Here is a 19277-nt window from a genome sequence, read left to right on the forward strand (position 1 = left end):
CACCACCGCTACCGGCTGGAGTGTAAGAAGGAGAGGCAGTGGTGGAGGTGGTGTTGACGCTGGCACCTGCTCGCCTGTTGTCGGCTGTCACTACGGAGAATATCTTCATGAGCAGCGCTAATACTGAGTGTCTGAGATCTCTGAGTGAGAATCTCTCCACACCAAACACCTCCCCCAGGGGGTCCCCCGCCACACCTCACCAGGTACTGCCTCTCTTCATCGTAAAGTCGCCTCCGCTTGATGTACTGTTCCACGTAGTGGAACACCTGCTCCACAGTGAATGTGTCGCCCTCGGCACCGACCGACTGCAGCAGTGGAAGCATCCGAGGCACCCGCTTCAGGAGTGTTCCTCCGAGCTTGTCAGAGACATGGACAATTCCATGCACTGTATGTGTTCTGTATTTGTACGTGGATAGTAACGACAGTGGATGTACATTCACTCCGAGTCTTTACTGGGTCGTTAAACAGCATGGGGTACACAATGACGTGAAACTTCACATCTACCCTACCTCCGTGCTCCATGCCGAAAAGCCACTGCAGTGGTAATAAAACTGCAACGTATTTTATTCATCAACCTGCATTTTCTTATTTTTCCCAAATTTTAACCCGGGTTGGGCTGTCGCCATCCTGCCCTGGAACCAATTATTCATTCGTGTCTCTAGCAGACCATTGCAAGCCTTGTGTTAGAGAATGGCTCACTGAAGCTGATATCACAGAGCTACTTCTGAGTACCCTTCAAGTGCCCTCTGGTCCACAGTAAAGAGCAGCACCCTCCCACCTGTCCTTTAAGTAGGAGTAACGTTGGTCATAACAATGTTCTTTTCGTTGAAATTTATCCAAATTAAGTGCAGAACCACATTGCAGCAATGTGATGGTTTATTTTGTGCTGTCAATGACGACAAGGCTGAGATCATTTACTCGCTAGACTTGAGAACCCGTTTTAATCACTTGCGGGTGCCTGTATTCAAACCCAAGTACTCCGTGGTGCCAGTTCCGTGCTATGACCTCTTGGCCACTGGGCCGCCTCTAAACACCCCCCATGTCAAATACATAAGCAGCAACCTGTACCGTGAGCAGCAGCATTCTTTGAATACTCTGCCAAAATAATTTTTTATCGTGGAGTGCTGACACAATTCCTCTCCTCAGTGGGCGTCCCCAGCCCAAATGCTCGCAGGAAGCGCCCCCAGCCTCCCTGCTCGACGAGCCAGTTCCCGCACGCGTTCACCAGCAGGGCGGCCACCGCGTCCGTCACGGCCGACGTCTCCTCCGCGTTGCTCAGACGTACGCATTCCACCAGCCTCTTCGCGAGGGAGGAGCGAGCAGACCACCACCAGGACCACCACGCGGCCCCAGCTCGCGGAGCCATCGCGGAGGACCTCCCAGGCCACGTCCACGAGCAGCCGGCGGGGCCCTCGGTGCTCCACCCGCTCCTCCGTGTAGCTCACCAAGTCCAGAACGGAGTCTCTGAACCGCGCGAGGGACAGGTCTCCCAGGCAGTTGACCACCTCCTGCACCAGCTGCGTTGGCTGAACCTCCTGCAGCTGCTGAACCTTCTGCACCTTCTGCAGCTGCTCCTGCACCTGCAGCCACTCCGTCTGTGTCGCTAGGTGAGCCATGAAGCCGGCGACCAGATTCGCTGGCAAGACGGTCAGCAGCTGCAGCGCCTCCTTCTCTTCCTCCCCCTCGTCTTCCTCCTCCACCTCATCATCTTCCTCCTCCCCCTCCTTAGACTCCTTCTCCTCTGTCTCCCTCTAACTCCCTGTGTGACCCTCCTCCCCCGGTCTCCTTCCTCGTCCCCGTGCGTCCCTCCTCCTTCCCCCGTCTCCCTCTTCCCTGTGTCTCCCTCTTTTTTCTTTTTGCTGATGAAGTTTTTTTTTTATTTCCACAAGGTGTAAACGCCGTATCCCTTATTTTGTAATTGTAATTCTGGGCCAAAGAGGTCCCACAAACGTAAACGTTTTGTATTTAAAATATAACACAACAACAATGAATGGCTTAGTGGGTAAAGTAAGACGCACGCCAAAACGGGTGAGTTAAATAAATCCAATCTCTCCTACCGGATTATAGGACGCAAACCAAACTTTGTTGTAACAAGAACATAAAAAAACTGATTCTCTTAATCGGGTGAATACGGTAAAGGGGCTGAGTCTGTGGTTGCCGGTGTGGTGAGTCTGTGGGTCTCTGTGTGGTGACGATGTCTATGGGTCTCTGTGGTGATGGCAATGTCGGGTGGTGGCGGGTTTAACCACACAACATTTATATATTCACGCGATCTAACCCAAACAAAACCTGTACTACGGAGTCAACAACAACGACGTGAGGGCTCTCCGACGCGCGTCTCGGTTGGGGTGAGGGTGCTTTCTGTTGTATATGTAGGTTATGAAAATTTGATGTAAATAATAAAAATTAAATGAAATTTGCATAATAATCCGACATTATGCTAATTGATGTAAGTGCATAGACTATGCTAATTCGAGAGATAATCGTATTAATTTATGCTAGTGTATGTGTGATTATGCTACTGCGAGCCGTTATGATAATTAGGCCCCGCCTCGTTGACGAGGGTCGTTTATCAATCGGGATAATGCAATTAATCGTATGCAGTTATGCAGGTACTGTGAGCATGTCACATTAAACTCGGCTGTGTTGTTTAACTTCGTATTATCGATGGGTATAATACAATTATTCTCGCTTTAACATTTACTGAGTATGTGTTAGTGTGTTCAGCCAGGTCTCCAAGTTCAGATCTCAGCACAGAATACAATTCTTATGCATAAATTTCAGGAAAGAACACACAACACTTCCGTGTTAATCAATTTTAATGACGATAGTGATAATGACGATAATGATGACGATGGTGATAATGATGACGATGGTGATAATGATGACGATAATAACAATGGTGATGATGCGTACTTCAACAGCTCCAGCACGAGACAGTTGTGTCCGCGGAAGTGGAACGAGTGCAGGACGCGGATGACGCCGTGCAGCTCAGCACTGCCCTCCCCCTGCAGCTCCGTGATCACCTTCAGCTCCATCCTCTGCATCTCCATCTTGGTAGGGCTGCGTGCACACAGCAATTCTTTGGGTCAGTTTAACACGTAGGCTTTCGCGACCAATATCATTCATAATAAAGGTTTTTGGGTTAGATCGCGTTTATTTATAAATGTGTCGCAACCCTCCACCACCCGACACGGCCAATCAGCAAAAAAGTGTCATGTTGACAAAAGACAAACAATTCACTACTTCAGCCCACCGGTGTGTTGAAGAGTCAATCCACATTTACAGTTTGAGTACGACGTTTCGCTGGTAAATACATCCAGCATCATCAATTGCTTGATGATGGTAAATAATCCAGCATCATCAATTGCTTGATGATGCTGGATGTATTTACCAGCGAAACGTCGTACTCAAACTGTAAATGTGGATTGACTCTTCAACACACCGGTGGGCTGAAGTAGTGAATTGTTTGTCTTTTGTCAACGTGACACTTTTTTGCTGATTGGCCGTGTCGGGTGGTGGAGGGTTGCGACACATTTATAAATAAACGCGATCTAACCCAAACACCTTTATTATGAATTATTTGGGTCTCTGTGGGTCTCTATGAGTGTCTAAGGGTGTCTATGGATCTCTATGGTTGTCTCTAGTTTATAGTAGTCTTAAGAGGGTTATTATTTTAGTGAGATAGTTTCAGTTTATATCTAGAGAGTTTTACGGAGGTTATTATCATTGCTGTTTACTATTATACTCATTATTTTGTAACCATGTTGTATTTACTACCATTTATGATCTATTATTTTATTCATGTATAATTATTACGACTGCTCCCACTGTGTTAAGACCACCACCACCCACACCATTTCCAACCACGCCACATCACCACTACCCACCCACCCCCCCACCAACCCCATCACCCCTGCCCCAACCCACTTTCCGTGCAGTACCAGCATCTTGACAGCCACCAGGAATCCTATCTTGTGGTCCACGCACTGCAGCACCACACCCTGCCCTCTCTAGCCAATCTTCTCTTGCACCTCGAAGCCCTATTGGTGCTGATCCTGGGGTATCTAAAAAGCAGCCTAAGCAGCAGCAGCGCCGCCACAGCCAGTCAGAGTCACAATCACGATGGGAATATTTAACGCTTAGTGGTAGGAGCAGCAGTGGTCGTAGTGGTTAGTAGTTAGTAGTAGCAGTAGTGCCTGTGTGTCTGTGTGCCTTTGTGTGTGTGCCTGTGTTTGTGTGTCTGTCTGTGCGAGTCTCACAGGGATATAGTTGTGGGTCTCTGTGGGTATCTCTGTGTCTGTGCATCTCACTGATATATAGCTGTGGGTCTCGATTGGTGCCTCTGTGAGTCTCTATGAGTGTCTCTGTGGATCTCTATGGGTGTCTGAATGGGCTCTGTGGGTGTCTCTGTGAGCCTCACAGGGATGTAGTTGTGGGTCGTTATGGGTGTTATCTATGGGTCTCTATAGGTGTCTCAATGGGTGTATCTATGGATGTCTGGGTCTCTGTGAGCCTCACAGGGATGTATTTGTTTTCTTGGTCGTCGTAGCCATCGTTGTAGATGCCACCGCGGGATTTGCCCTCGTCCATAGAGAAAAACCAAACTTGACAGACGTCGGCCAGCTCCTCCTCCTGGCGCTCGGTCAGGCGAGGCTCGAAGAGAGCCAGGATCGCTGCAGACGTGACAACAACAACTTAAATCATTAGCTATGTTTTTTTTCTTTACCGAAACAACCAAAGAGTGTTTTTACACACACCAAAAAGCCCAGCAAGTTGGCGGTTGTTGTGTGTCTGTGTGTGTGTCTGTGTGTGTGTTCTGTAGCGGTTAGCGCGCTGCGCTATGAACCTGGCGACCCGGGTTTGATTCCCGCTCACGGCCAACACCAGTGACGATTTTCTGAACCGGTCCCGGGCTTCCCCTAGGTCGACTCAGCCTCAAATGAGTACCTGGTGCGGTGTGTAAACATTGCCACTGGGGAGACAAAGGCGGTCGGGCGTGGTGCTGGCCACCCACCCCCTCGTGTACCGTTCCGGCCTTCATAGGTGCTCGCTAACAGCACTTGCCCCTACAGTCTGTTAAGGCTATATGGGGGATCTTTATCTTTGTGTTCTGTCAGACCAGGAATGTGTGCACCACAGAGTGAATCTCCCTGCGGCACAGGGGACAGGCCATGCCGCGCCGCTGCAACTCGAAGACGCAGTGGCGGCATGTGGGAAGGTTTTCGCTGTCGCCGTGAACCAACGTGCAGCTACGTGGCTCACACCGGCACACCACGCACCCACCCACAACACCACCACCACCCACAACACCACCCACAACACCACCAGCACCACCACCCATGCCACCACTACATACACCACCACCAACCACACCACCCACACCATCACCATCCACCACCGCTACCGGCTGGAGTGTAAGAAGGAGAGGCAGTGGTGGAGGTGGTGTTGACGCTGGCACCGGCTCGCCTGTTGTCGGCCGTCACTACGGAGAATAACTTAATGAGCAGCGCTGCCACCGAGTGTCTGAGATCTCTGAGTGAGAATCCCTCCAGACAAAACACCTCCTCCAGGGGGTCCCTGCCACACCTCACCAGGTACTGCCTCTCTTCATCGTAAAGTCGCCTCCGCTTGATGTACTGTTCCACGTAGTGGAACACCTGTACCACCGTGAATGTGTCGCCCTAGGCACCGACCGAATGCAGCAGAGGAATCATCCGAGGCACCGGCTTCAGGAGAATGTTCCTGCGAGCTTGTCAGAGACATGGACAATTCCATGCACTGTATGTGTTCTGTATTTGTACGTGGATAGTAACGAGAGTGGATGTGCATTCACTCCGAGTCTTTACTGTGTCGTTAAACAGCATGGGGTACACAATGACGTGAAACTTTACATCTACCCTACCTCTGTGCTCCATGCCGAAAAGCCACTGCAGTGGTAATAAAACTGCAACGCATTTTATTCATCAACCTGCATTTTCTTATTTTTCCCAAATTTTAACCTGGGTTGGGCTGTCGCCATCCTGCCCTGGAACCAATTATTAATTCGTGTCTCTAGCAGACCATTGCAGGCCTTGTGTTAGAGAATGGCTCACTGAAGCTGATATCACAGAGCTACTTCTAATTACCCTTCAAACGCCCTCTGGTCCACAGTAAAGAGCAGCACCCTCCCACCTGTCCTTTAAGTAGGAGTAACGTTGGTCATAACAACGTTCTTTTCGATGAAATTTATCCAAATTAAGTGCAGAACCACATTGCAGCCATGTAATGGTTTATTTTGTGCTGTCAATGACGACTGGGCTGAGATCATTAGCTCGCTAGAATTGAGAACCTGCTTTGATCACAGGCGGTGTGGATTCAAACCCAAGTACTCCGTGGTGCCTGGTCAGTGCTATGACCTCTGGGTCACTTAGCCGCCTCCAAACACCCCCCATGTCAAATACATAAGCAGCAACCTGTATCGTGGGCAGCAGCATTCTTTGAATACTCTGTCAAAAAATGTTTATTGTGGAGTGGTGGCACAATTCCGCAATTGCTTTCTCATACCTCTGGTGACAGGAAGAATTTCTACAAGACGGAGTTCTAGAGAACCCCTTTACTCGATGTTTTGGTCTACTCTTCCACACTGGGCAGATGAAGAGGAAGTAGTACCTACACTTTAACACACCGCATCCGCAGCCCCTCTCCTAAGTGGGCGTCCCCAGCCCGAATGCTCGCAGGAAGCCCTCCTAGCCTCCCTGCTCGACGAGCCAGGCCCCGCACGCGTTCACCAGCAGGGCGTCCACCGCGTCCATCACGGCCGCCGTCTTCTCCACGTCGCGCAGACGTATGCAGTCGACCAGCCTCTTTGCGAGGGAGGAGCGAGCAGAGCACCACCAGGACCACCACGCGGCTCCGGCTCGCAGAGCCGTCGTGGAGGACTTCCCAGGCCACGTCCACGAGCAGCCGGCGGGGCCCTCGGTGCTCCACCCGCTCCTCCGCGTGGCTCACCAGAACGGAGTTTCTGAACCGCGCGAGGAACAGGTCTCCCAGGCAGTTGACCACCTCCTGCGCCAGCTGTGCTGGCTGAACCTTCTGCAGCTGCTGGAGCTGCAGCTGCTCCTGCAGCTACTCCTGCACCTACATATACTCCGTCTGTGTCGCCATGTGAGCCATGTAGCCGGCGATCAGATTCGCTATCAAGACGCTCAACAGCTGCAGCGCCTCCTTCTTTTCCTCACCTTCCTCCTCCCCCTCGTTTTCCTCCTCCCCCTCCTCCTCCTCCTCCCCCTCCTCCTCCACTTTCAAAACAAAGAGTGAGGACATAATATCAATAACCCGGGAATTTTATAGTGACCTCTTCTTTCCTGATAAAACGTCTATGCCTGCCCAGAATTTCCTAAAGAGCTCGGTGAAAGTACTGTCCTCCAGCAGGGCGTTCTTGAAGTGCCAGTAGGCCTCACCACTTGGTGTTCCACGCAGCCTGAGGTCCAGCAGGATCAGGCTGTGGTCTGTTAGTGATGCAGCCCCTGATGTCAGCAGTCAGAATGCTCGAGACAAGACTTCTGGAGATGTAGAAACGGTCGATCCTGGACTGTGTAGCTGGTTCATTGCCCCGTGTCCGCGTGAAGGTGAAGCTTCGCCGCCTAGGGTGGTGAAGCCGCCACACGTCCACCAGATCGGAGGCGTCCAGAAGGGCTTGGAGCTCTCCCCGGAGATTGGCGTTGCAGTGCCCCTTCCCTGTGTGGTCGAGAGCATCCAGCGTGCAGTTGTAGTCACCTCCCGTGACCACAAACTCGTCCCCTGGAATGCCACCGAGGTGGTTCCGCAGAAGTTGCAGGAACCCGGGTCTCTCACTGTCAGTGGTGGGAGCGTACACGTTGACGAGGTGGATGGCGGTGACGCCGACCTGCACCGTGAGGTCCAGGATCCTCCCCTTGATCACCTCCACCTGGCTGAGGGTGTCGGGGGAAAAGTTTGGTGACAGCACGGTTGCTACTCCTGAGGAGGTGTTGCTGAAGTGGCTAATGAAGGGCTTCGCTCTCCACTCCGTCCTCCAGGCAACGTCATTGTCCATGGCGAGATGGGTCTCCTGCACGAACAGCACGGAGACCTTATGCTGCTTTGCAAGGTATCCTACGTAGTATATTCTCAGCGCCCCTCTGCACCCATTCATGTTCAGGGAGGCGTTGCGCAACGTCATTGTGAGTGAGTCGCCCGCCTGTTCCAATGAGTCACCTTGCTGAGGAGGCTCCTTACCCTGGACGTCTCCAGGTCTCTCGATTGTTTTCCTTCCTGCTGGAGCTCTGTGAGGATGCGTCAGAGGGAGACCTCTATGGCGTCTGGCTCGCCATCTTGTCAAGGCCTCCATCACCTTGTTTGGTTTCCTGGGGGTCTCTTTGAAGAATCTCCACAGGTCTTCCTGGCAGAAGATGGGTGCCCGCGAAGATGACCTCTTTGAGACCTGGTTGGTTTCGCTACCCACACGGAGGTCATCATCCGAGTCCCCCTTCTTGCTTCCATGCCCTGCATGTGGGGGCCAAGAGTCGGGGGCCCATGGTTGGCTCCATGTGGCCTCCCCCAGGGGCCGTGGCAGGTGGAATGCTACCGCACGCCTCTTCCACATTAGCAGGGCACTCTGCGAGGCTTGCAGGGTGTCCTTATTCTGTCTTTTTAATTCTGGGCCAAAGAGGTCCCATAAACGTAAACGTGTTGTATTTAAAATATAACACAAACAACAGCAATGAATGGCTTAGTGGGTAAAGTAAGACGCACCCCAAAACCGGTGAGTTAAATAAATCTGATCTTTCCTATTACCGGATTATAGGACGCAAACCAAACTTTGTTGTAACAAGAACATAGAAAAAACTGAGTCTCTTAATCAGGTGAATACGGTAAAGGGGCTGAGTCTGTGGGTGTCAGTGTGGTGAGTCTGTGGGTCTCTGTGTGGTGAGTCTGTGGGTCTCTGTGTGGTGATGGCCATGTCGGGTGGTGGCGGGTTTAACGACACAAAATTAATATATTCACGCGATCTAACCCAAACAAAGCCTGTACTACGGATTCAACAACAATGACATGCGGGTTCTCCGACGCGCGTCTCGGTTGGGGTGAGGGTGCGGTCGCGCCGTCTCCTCCGTACGGATTGTTTCTTCCTTTCCCAACTGCGATGTTCTCGCTCTCTCCTCTCTTTTTGTCTCCACCGTCGCCAACCGTCGGAGCTCGGCATCCGCGGCCCCTCTCCTAGGTGGGCGTCCCCAGCCCGAATTCTCGCAGGAAGCCCTCCCAGCCTCCCTGCTCGACGAACCAGGCCCAGCACGCGTTCACCAGCAGGGCGGCCACCACGTCCGTCACTGCCGCCGTCTTCTCCGCGTCACTCAGACGTACGCAGTCCACCAGCCTCTTCGCGAGGGAGGAGCGAGCAGAGCACCACCAGGACCACCACGCGGCCCCAGCTCGCGAAGACGTCACGGAGGACCTCCCAGGCCACGTCCACGAGCAGCCGGCGGGGCCCTCGGTGCTCCACGCGCTCCTCCGCGTGGCTCACCAGAACAGAGTCTCTGAACCGCGCGAGGAACAGGTCCCCAGGCAGTTGACCACCTCCTGCACCAGCTGTGCTGGCTGAACCTTCTGCAGCTGCTGGACCTGCAGCTGCTCCTGCACCTGCAGCTACTCTGTCTGTTTCGCTAGGTGAGCCATGAAGCCCGCGATCAGATTCGCTGTCAAGACAGTCAACAGCTGCAGCGCCTCCTTTTTCTTCCTCCCCCTCACCTTCTTCTTCCTCCTCCTCCACTCATAAAACAAAGAGTGAGGACATAATATCAATAACCTGAGAATTTTATAGTGACCTCTTCTCTCCTGATAAAACGTCTATGCCTGCCCAGAATTTCCTAAAGAGGTCGGTGAACGTACTGTCCTCCAGCAGGGCGTTGTTGAAGTGCCAGTAGGCCGCAGCACTTGGTGTTCCACGCAGCCTAAGGTCCAGCAGGATCAGGCTGTGGTCTGTTAGTGGTGCAGCCCTGATGTCAGCAGGCAGAATGCTCGAGACAAGACTTCTGGAGATATAGAAGCGGTCGATCCTGGACTGGGTAGCTGGTTCATTGCCCCTTGTCCTCGTGTAGGTGAAGCTTCGCCGCCTCGGGTGGTGAAGCTGCCACACGTCCACCAGATCGGAGGGGTCCAGAAGGGCTTGGAGCTCTCCCCAGAGCTTGGCGTTGCAGTGACCCTTCCCTGTACGGTCGAGAGCATCCAGCGTGCAGTTGTAGTCACCTCCCATGACCACAAACTCGTCCTCTGGAATGCCACCGAGGTGGTTCCGCAGAAGTTGCAGGAACCCGGGTCTCTCACTGTCAGTGGTGGGAGCGTACACGTTGACGAGGTGGATGGCGGTGTTGCCGACCTGCGCCCGGACGTCCAGGACCCTCCCCTTGATCACCTCCACCTGGCTGACGGTGTCAGGAGTGAAGTTTGGTGACAGCACGGTTGCTACTCCTGAGGAGGTGTTGCTGAAGTGGCTGAAAAAAGGCTCCCATTTTCCACTCCGTCCTCCAGGCAACCTCATCGTCCATGGCGAGATGGGTCTCCTGCACGAACAGCACAGAGACATTATGCTGCTTTGCAAGAGACGCTGCGTAGTATCTTCTCAGCGCCTCTCGGCACCCATTCATGTTCAGGGAGGCGATGCGCAGTGTCATTGTGAGCGAGTGGCCCGCCTGTTCCAATCAGTCACCTTGCTGAGAAGGCTCCTTACCCTAGACCTCTCCAGGTCTCTCGATTGTTGTCCTTCCTGCTGGAGCTCCCCTAGGATGCGTCTGAGGGAGACTTCTATGGCGTCTGGCTCGCCATCCTGACAAGGCCTCCATCACCTTGTTTGGTTTCCTGTGGGTCTCTTCGAAGAATCTCCACAGGTCTTCCTGGCAGAAGATGGTGCCCGCGAAGATGACCTCTTTGAGACCTGGCTGGTTTCGCTACCCACACGGAGGTCATAATCCGAGTCCCCCTTCTTGCTTCCATGCCCTGCATGTGGGGGCCAAGAGTCGGGTGCCCATGGTTGGCTCCATGTGGTCTCTGTTGTATATGTGGGTGTGTGAAAATTGATGAAAAATAATTAAAATTAAATGAAATTCGAAATTTGCATAATTAATCCGAAATTATGCTAATTTGTGTACTTATGCGTGTAACTATGCTAATTAGAGAGGTAATCGTATTAATTTATACGAGTGGGTGTGGCTGTGTTAATGATAGCCTTTATGATAATCAGGCCCCGCCTTGTTGACGAGGTTGGGTTATCAATCAGGATAACGCAATCAATCGTGTGCCGTTACGCTAGTGTCAATTCGGCCTCGTTGTCTAACTTCGTATTATTGATCAGCATAATACAATGATTCTCGCTTTAACACTCCCCGAGTGTTCATATTTTAGGTCCCATGTTCACATCGTTCGTTTTAGTTTAATGAGTGTGGATTGGTGTGTTTATAGTTTAGGTTCCCGAGTTCATATCTCGTCGCAGGATACAGATCTTATGCAAAAACTTCAGGAAAGAATCACACGACCACTTCTGTATTAATCAATTTATTTTCTAATTAAACCTTAACTATAATATGTATGTGACTCTCAATCTCGGAACTTCAAAACGGTATCCACAAGGTATCAAGACAGTATCATCAACGACTGTACGATTTCACTTTGATAACACATGGACCCCGCATAAAGCGATTGCTGTTAGTGAGAGAGAGAGTCAGAATATGCAAATGCTATGTTACACAAAAGCTTATACATTATAATATGAACGATCATTATGCTTGAAATAGTCAGCACATTATCACAGGCGACTGATTAACATGCAACGGTATTCATATAAAAAAGACAATCAAACAGTTATTATTTCCAAAGGCATGAATGTAACAACAGATCCACCGGACAGACTATAAGATTATCGAAATGGCTTAGTGTGAGGGTATGCAGCGGAATGTGTTATCTCACGGGAGATTAATTAATTAATTCGTGAATAAGAATGTATGATCAGAAAATCGGTTTAGCACGATTCCTCCCCGGGAGCGTAGCTCCGTGGCGAAGGTGCCAAGGGTTAATTCGTATTGATGGATCGGTTGGTAACTTATGCGATTAGAAGTACAGTCCAAAACAAAATATTAAAGAGGGAAATTATGAATATACTTATAAATGACGGACTGTTATCACACGATCGATGCTTCCACAGCCAGATGGTTCACGGACTTGAGTGTTCGCTTCTGGTTAAGGACCTGTGTATGTTTGAGTGATATGAATTGTTTTGAATAGTCAGTGTTTGGAATTAATTATTTGCGTTGCCATATGCTGAAGTTGGCATCGCTTGTAGGAGAAGTAGCCTCGCTCCCTTTAGAGCGGTGAGGTGTGTGGGAGTGCATCATACGAATCGCCGCCCTCCTCCACGCAGCAGCCAGCCTCTGTCCACGGGGGAGAGTTGCTTGATCGCTCTCAGTTCTGCTCAGTGGACACCTCTCTCCACTGCTGGATGAGCTGCGCGATCACGCTCGTGCTGGTTCGCTGACAGCAGTTTATCTCCGCTGTTGGATGAGCTGCATCGGCACGCTCCCTCTCTCTGGGTGGAGAACTCGAACGTGCTCGTTGCTGGTTTGCTGAAAGCAGGTTTTTCTCCACTGCTGGATGACTCAAGTCGCACGTGCTCTTGCTCTGGTTTGCAGAAGCTCTTGCTTGGTGCGTCGGTCGCTCTGCAGCTGGACTCAATGTAGAATAATCTTTCAGCAATACTCTGTCTTTCAGCTCTTGGAAATCACACTAGGTGACGCCTCACTACCTTGCGAGTCTTGCCAACGTCAGTGGGTAGCGACGGGGCCACTTTGGCTTCTGCTCGCCGCCTCCTGCTCTGCAGCTCGCCGGCTGGCGACCTGTTGCTCTCGTTCCCGATTGGAACTGCTCCTGAGCCGGCCCACTGGTCGAACTCCCTGCGTTCCGACCTCCTCCGATTCGAACTCCCCGAGTTCCGATCCCCCTGGTAGAACTCCCCGAGTTCCGACCCCTCCGAGTCGAACTGTCTCCCGAGAGTCGACCCCCCCCGGTCGAACTCTGGTGAGCCGACCCCCCCCGGGTCGAACTCTTCCGAGTTGCTCCTCCGAGGCGAACTGTCTCCCGAGAGTCGACCCCCCGGTCAAACTCTGGTGAGCCGACCCCCCCCCCCCCCCCCCAGTCGAACTGAGGTTTCAATGCTCAGGATCCTCTTTTTATGCCCAAAAATCCTGCCCACAAGGCGAGGTTTCTTTCGATTTTTGCTGTGTCAGGGTTTGTCCGTATGTATCTGCGTCTGTGTGTGTGTCCGTACATGTGTCAGTGTGTGTCCTTGTGTGGATCACCCACGGTATATTCCGTTGTCATACTCCTACCATAAAACCCACAATTAAAACAATCAAATGTTATAAATTGTCTCGAAGGCGCCTCTCTGTCTGGGTGCACAACCTGAGGGAGGGGCGATATTCCCTCCGACTTTCACCGACGCACAAAGAAATGGTTAAAAAGTTTTAAGTTAACATTTCATTTAATCAGAGTTCCATAGTTATGATTCTGTATTAATCCAAGGTCTGAGTCAGCTTCTCGTTGTGGTGTTTGACTCGTGTTTCCCCAAGCGTATACACACTCCTACCCCGCGCTGCAGGGATACAAAGACGGTCGGGATTTGTCTTTCTCTCCGACCCTGGGTTTAACATCACCTTTTGCTTACGTTGCAGTTTTGCTGTGCGCTTGCATTTCTTTTCCTCTCTACTCTTACTTTAACCCTGCATATTATTTGCGTATGGGTGGAGGCTAGAGCATTTATGTTGACTTAGGAAAACCTGATTGTTATAGGCTTCGGGTCAAGTCGTATAGACATTATTAAAATATGGAAATACATTTCATATTTAATTAATAGACGGGTGATGGTTACATTGACGTAGCTTGTGGCAGGGTTCAATTGAAGTGGGTGTGAAGATCAATAACTTTAGCCTACCCTGTCGTTAAATTCCGACTTTAAGTAACTTTAATAGTAATGCAGAACCAATTAGCTTTTTTTGACTTAACTAGATCTAGGCTAACGCAACCTCCCAGTGACCCTGGCTTTGTGTTTACGTCAGCCCTTCGCAATCCACTGCGCTCTGCTCTCTATCTGCTCCCTCTGACCCTGGGAGGGCTCTGAACGTCAAAATCGTGTTAGTGGGTCAAGGTAAATATGACCCCCACATGCCATGCTGAGGCCTGGTTTGGTGTTTTTATTCATTATTAAAATTAAAAGAAACAATAGAAATATGTATCTATATGTATTGAAAAATTACTTGTTAATATTAAGATGGAAAAGGTGCCTAGATACAACATTCCGCCCTTTTAAAAATGATCGGTGGTCAATTGGCCACGGGTCATTTTTAAAACAAAGAATCTATGCACTTTTCCATCATGAATCATCAATATTACTCAAGTAATTTTTCCTTACAACGCGCGCACGTCACAACTTATGATTACATTTGAAATAAGAAAAGAAATACTAAAAGGAAGGTAAAACAAGGGGAAATTGTTTAACTGGCTACATGTTATAGGAGATGTCGTTATTCCATGTACCCACGTTCAATACTGTCCGCAATCGAAATACATTTTCGGGTTTGACCAGTGGGAAATTCAACAAAAATCCCACCTGTCCGGTCTGGGAGTCCCCATGTATGGGTGTGGCTGTACCCATTTTAAAGTCAATTTGTACCTGTGTTGTACTGATTGTTTCCAGGGATGCTAATGGTATCACATTTTTTTTAGTGTTGGGGTTACCAGATATGAAGGAAATTGTCCTTGGAGAAGATCACTGATGCTGCCGCTGGTGCAATGCAACAAGTCTTTGGATCAACTATTGAATTTGCTGTCGAGTATTCTCTTCTTCGTACAGATCTCGGATTGCGAAACCCAATTCTTGGATTGTTAAGTTAACCATGGCGGAGTGCAGGTTAACGAGAACCACGGTGTCTCTCTGACTTTCTCATGTTACCTCTCTGCCACCTTGTACCAAGTCATTGATAACCTGACTGACTCTTTTAGTCACGAGTGTATCATATCTCTCATGGCCAGGTATCTTAGAGTTACCGATGACCCTTCCATGCAACATCATCACATCATCGTCCCGGCTCATCGTCGTGATGGCTTTGGCCTAATGAACATGGCTCACTGGTTCGTATCGGTAATTTATTTTATCACTCCCTTTCCATGTGAGATTGTGTGGCGTGAAGTTATGCTGTGCGTAACCAGGATCAACATACACCACGAGTTTCCGTACTCGACTGTTGGGGTCATTTGTATTCTCCGCAGCCCTGTGCACATCTGCTGCCTCTGGGAGTCGATTTGACTCTGGGCCACGATTCCCTTCTGCGCTACGATTCGATTCCGTGCCACGATTCGATTCTGGGTCACGATTCGATTCCGTGCTTTTGAGTATGCTGTGTTTCAACACAATTCCCGATCCGTCACGGATATTCTTCTCCTCCACTTCAACACTCTGATCTCCATCCCTCCTTAGTGTGCCCGAGCACAATTTAACATCCAAAGGCTGATGTCTGCATTCATCTGCCTCTTCCACAGTACACTCACGCACTTCCGCGACACAAGGGATGGCATTTATATTTACCAGACAATCAGGTTTTCCTTCCCCTCCCTGCGGTTGGTTATCATCTCCTGTAGGATCACACTTTAATGCAGTTATGTTTCCCTGCTCGATAGGTGTGTCAATTACGGGAGCAACACTTGCGCTCTCCACCACATTATCAGAACTGGTGCCCGACGCATTTATTGTTTCCCAATCATTGGGACCCTCCTGGTTTACCTTGTCAACCGCAGCCTGCTTAATTTTTTTAACGGGTCCATAATTTCCCTGCAGCTCCACGGACACCACTCTCACTGAAAGCTCCCTCTCAACCAATGTGATTGATTCATCACGTGCCCGTGTCATTTTTTGTGTCTCAGCCAAGCTCACGCCTGTCTCCCTATTCCTCATGCCTCTGCTCTCTCCTGGTAAAACTGGTGGGGGAATCGATCGGAAGTGGGCCGATTGTGTTTGATCCCTCGTGTGTCGTGGCATTGGGACCCGGCATGATTCTGCTCTTGGTCTACACACACCGCGATTCTCGCAAATATGCGTCCCTGCACACTGCGATCGCTCCCAGCCTGCGGGCCATTGCCTCGCTGGTGGTGCTGTGTTTCTGCTCACGTGATTTTTATTTCCCTCTGAAACGCTGGTTACATCATCCCTCTCTCTGGGTGTCGTAGAACTATTGTCTTTAGCTCTGTACAGCCAAGCTCTGTGCGCCTTATCCTCTATATGGTGTAAGGAGGCTGTTTCTGGATTCAATACCATTCCCACAATTTCTGTAATCTCTGGACTCAAAGACCCGAAAAACATAACTTTGAACCTTTTGTCACCTTCGTGATACTGATCCACATCACCCGCGTAGTACGCTCTTTTAAACCGTAGGAGGTAATCTCGCGGATCCTCGTCTGCGCACTGGGTCATAGATTTTGCAGCATTAAATCCCTCAGACCATGTTAAATATTCTCCAAACTTCCGGCTCACTGCCAGGCTCAGCTTTTTGAAATCGTTCCGAACCTTGTATGAAAGCGACTTTACCCATGGTATAGACTGCTCGTGCAAGCTTCGTCTCAGTAAACTGGCTTTCTCATTCGTTTTCCTCAAACCCCTGATCACTGCTTCTGCTTCTACCGTTGCGATGTGAGCGTGTATGTCTCTGTTCCTATCGTGTGGATCAAAGTAGGGAATTCTGACGAGAGCCTTGTCCATCAATTTCAGAGTTTTACTACTGAATGAGTATTCGGACAGTTGATCATCGTCAGAGGCGTCTGTTCCTGAGGAGTGCTCACTCGAGCTGTCACCATCACGGTGGCGCTGCTTAACATAACTTTTGTAGTGCCTTTTGCACCTGTAACGTGAGTCAACTTTGCTCGGTGACTCCTGCTTATCCCATGGCTCATGCTTGTGTGATGTGCGTCTTTCTGGAAAGTAATCTCTGCCATAGGTTCCACGTCGGTCGTGCTTGCGTGGAATGTGTCTACCAAATGAGCTGTCTCTGTCATGTCGCTCGTCTTGCCCCAGCTCCGCCCTTTTTTGCTCGATCAGTACAGAATATCCTGCTGACTTAGTGTTAATATTTTTTTCCTCTCTACCCTCGAAGTTGTCAGTCCTATGTTTTCCTATTTTCATCCGTATCTCTCCCTCCCCTCTCTCGAGTCGCGAGGGGGAATCTCTGTCAAAACCACTTTGATTGGTAGCCACACCTCCTGTGTGACCTGTCTCTGGTTTACGTCCGCGTGGCTCGGAGTGTGGTAAACTGTTACTCCCGTATGTGTTATGTGTATCAACATCTGGGGGTTTCGCTGGTGCATTCAGCGCCGACTCTTTTTCTCTCACGAGGGCGTGCAGACGCTCAACCTCCTCTATTAGGGACAGTTTCTCCTTCCTTTCCCTGTCAAATTTTTCCCCAGTCCATAATCTTTCTCTGTATGTCTGTGTGAGGAGATACGAGTCTAACCTTGCTATTTCTGCAATTTTTACGTCACGTTTGGCTTTGCTACATTTCATCACATCCTTAAGTAGTTTCCTCCTATGTGCCTTAACATCTTCTATATGTCTCCCCTCCCATACGTCTCTCTGCTCTGTCTGCTGTCTAGCAGTCCGTCCAGTACGTTTTAACACAAATTCACGATATTGTTTTTCCATAGATTCTATCTCCTCCTCGGAGGTCCATTCTGTATCAGTGTTATGCGTTGGGATGTCACCCTCAGAACGTTGCGGGTCATGTGCCATCTCTATTACGTAGTGTAGTTAATAGACCTAAGAGTGTATCTTAACTCTAGTCTCTTATGTGTGGCGTGAGTTACTCTGGAATTCCACTTCAGAGTACATATAAAAACATTCGTATCACAGGATGTGTTGGTTCAACTCGAGCAAATAATCTTACCCCCACTGTCTTTGTTATCCACTGCTACTCTGGTATTTTCCTTCAGAGTGCGTTTTTTTGTTTGTTTACACCGTTTACAGTCACAGGGCAATGTTAGTTCACAATACCTTGATTAATACAACAGTGAGTCGTTCCTTAATTTAAGCATAAACTGTCTGCGAGAGATCCCGGATACGAGCCCCCAATTTGTTGTATATGTGGGTGTGTGAAAATTGATGAAAAATAATTAAAATTAAATGAAATTCGAAATTTGCATAATTAATCCGAAATTATGCTAATTTGTGTACTTATGCGTGTAACTATGCTAATTAGAGAGGTAATCGTATTAATTTATACGAGTGGGTGTGGTTGTGTTAATGATAGCCTTTATGATAATCAGGCCCCGTCTCGTTGACGAGGTGGGGTTATCAATCAGGATAACGCAATCAATCGTGTGCCGTTACGCTAGTGTCAATTCGGCCTCGTTGTCTAACTTCGTATTATTGATCAGCATAATACAATGATTCTCGCTTTAACACTCCCCGAGTGTTCATATTTTAGGTCCCATGTTCACATCGTTCGCATTAGTTTAATGAGTGTGGATTGGTGTGTTTATAGTTTAGGTTCCCGAGTTCATATCTCGTCGCAGGATACAGATCTTATGCAAAAACTTCAGGAAAGAATCACACGACCACTTCTGTATTAATCAATTTATTTTCTAATTAAACCTTAACTATAATATGTATGTGACTCTCAATCTCGGAACTTCAACACGGTATCCACACGGTATCAAGACAGTATCATCAACGACTGTACGATTTCACTTTGATAACACATGGACCCCGCATAAAGCGATTGCTGTTAGTGAGAGAGAGAGTCAGAACATGCAAATGCTATGTTACACAAAAGCTTATACATTATAATATGAACGATCATTATGCTTGAAATGGTCAGCACATTATCACAGGCGACTGATTAACATGCAACGGTATTCATATAAAAAGACAATCAAACAGTTATTATTTCCAAAGGCATAAATGTAACAACAGATCCACCGGACAGACTATAAGATTACCGAAATGGCTTAGTGTGAGCGTATGCGGCGGAACGTGTTATCTCACGGGAGATTAATTAATTAATTCGTGAATAAGAATGTATGATCAGAAAATCGGTTTAGCACGATTCCTCCCCGGGACCGTAGCTCCGTGGCGAAGGTGCCAAGGGTTAATTCGTATTGATGGATCGGTTGGTAACTTATGCGATTAGAAGTACAGTCCAAAACAAAATATTAAAGAGGGAAATTATGAATATACTTATAAATGACGGACT

Source organism: Petromyzon marinus, chromosome 22, assembly GCF_048934315.1.
Source record: "Petromyzon marinus isolate PM22_M1 ecotype Great Lakes invasive population chromosome 22, UKy_Petmar_22M1.pri1.0, whole genome shotgun sequence".
NCBI classification, from domain to species: Eukaryota; Metazoa; Chordata; class Hyperoartia; order Petromyzontiformes; family Petromyzontidae; genus Petromyzon; species Petromyzon marinus.